At 70.3% G+C, this 1,611-nt stretch overlaps 1 protein-coding gene across 5 annotated transcripts in view; it reads left to right on the forward strand.

The window, feature by feature from the left end:
* Nucleotides 1-1,457: 1,457 nt before the first annotated feature.
* Nucleotides 1,458-1,611, forward strand: part of MTMR3 (myotubularin related protein 3) — a 193,485-nt gene continuing 193,331 nt past the window's right edge. For all 5 annotated transcript variants that reach the window (XR_003569189.1, XM_027863537.1, XM_027863545.1 and 2 more), the window contains exon 1: nt 1,458-1,513. The gene's annotated coding sequence lies outside the window, so the exon portion shown is untranslated. The remainder of the gene's footprint in view (nt 1,514-1,611) is intronic.

A 1,611-nucleotide genomic window follows, 5' to 3' on the forward strand; every position in this document is an offset into this window, starting at 1 on the left:
CTTTCTTTTGGTATCCCCAGTGCTTAGCACCGTGGGTGACACAGAGTAGAAGCTTAAAAAATAAATGCTTGTTGACTGACTGACTGACTGGAGGCGGGGCCCTCTGAAAAGCCCTTCCTTCTTCCACCTCAGGCATTCCTTGACCCAGGTGGGGGCGTGGCTTTAGAGCTCAACCCCCGCCTCCGCCTTGCCCTGTCTATGATGGGGGAGTTCTTTTTGGGCTTTGTCCCCTTGAGGAGTATCTTTCAGTACTCTCCAGGCCCTTGAGGGAGCATGACCTAAGCGCTGAAGCCACGCCCTTCCCGGGGCTATTCCCGTCTGTTCTCGTCTATTCTAAGAGGTTCTTTCCGGGTTCTCCAGGCCCTCCCCGAGAAGAGTGGCGGGGGCGTGTCCTACGAAGAAAGACCCCGCCCCCAAATAAACCCGCCCACACGCCCGCGGAGGAGACGCCTCTCCCCGAGCCAGGTCCTGGCGGGGGCGTGGCCTCGTAGCTCTTTTTGTTGGCTCTTACGCTGGTGCAGGAGAGGGCGTGACCTAGGAGCACAAGCCCATTTTCTTGGGGGGGGGTTAGCTCTGGAGGTGGGCGTGGTCTACGTTCCGAAAGTCCTGTCGGGTTTTGACAGAAGCTGAGGTGGGGGCGGGTCCTGGGAGCTCCGGCCCGCTCCTCCCTCTCGTCGGAGTCTGTCTCGGTGTCTTCCTTCGGGCCCGGTGACGCCAGCCCCGGAGGGGGCGTGTCCGGAGAGCTTTGGCCCCGCCCCCTTCCGGGGGGGGTTCTTAAAGTCTCAGCATCTCTGGGGCTCTCCCTGACGAGGGCCGAGGTGAGGGCGTGTCCGTCGTGCCCAGGCACCGCCTCTTCCGCGGGCGCGCGCGCGCGCTCTCTCCCTCTCAGTGCGGTGGGAGGCTCTCGGCAGGCCGGGAGGCGGAGGGGGCGTGTCCGTGGCGCCCGTGGCCCCGCCCCAGGCCTCCCTCCCTCTCTCTCCCGCCCATCCTCCCAGCCCTGCTGGGCTCGGCTCTGCTCGGCTGGGCTCGCGCTGGCGCCGGCGCGCGCCCCCGCCCGGCGTCTCGTGGGCGCGCTCTGTGTGGCCGCCGCCGCCATGTTGTTGTGGTGGTGAGGCGGAGCGGCGGCGGAGGAGCCGGAGCCGGAGCCGGAGCCGGAACCCGAGCCGGGGCCGCAGCCGAAGTCGCAGCCGCAGCCGCAGCCGCAGCCGGAGCAGCCCGCGGCCGAGACACGCACGCGCCGGCCCGGCCCCGGGGCGCCCGCGCAGGCCGCCCCCCTCCCCGCGGCCCGAGCGTCGCGTCGAGGGCGGAGGAGGAGGAGGAAGAGGGAGGGGGGAGGAGGAGGAGGAGGAGAAGGAGGGAGGGCAGGGGGAGGGGGCCCTGGCTGGGGGCGGAGGAGCCGAGGCCGCGGCCCACCGGGGGCTCCGCCATGTCCTGCTGCCCCTGCCCCCGCCCCCGCCCCTGCTGCCGCCGCCGCCGCCGCTGTCCGAGCGTCTGCTGCCGCCCTCGGGGCCTGGTGAGTGAGGGCCGGGCCGGGGAAACTGAGGCCTGCGGGTGGGAGCCGGGACCGGGGGGGCGGGGGGGGGAACTGAGACCTTCGGGGAGGAGCCGGGG

This window comes from Vombatus ursinus, unplaced genomic scaffold (genome assembly GCF_900497805.2).
Source record: "Vombatus ursinus unplaced genomic scaffold, bare-nosed wombat genome assembly UNPS02001287.1, whole genome shotgun sequence".
Classification (NCBI taxonomy): domain Eukaryota; kingdom Metazoa; phylum Chordata; class Mammalia; order Diprotodontia; family Vombatidae; genus Vombatus; species Vombatus ursinus.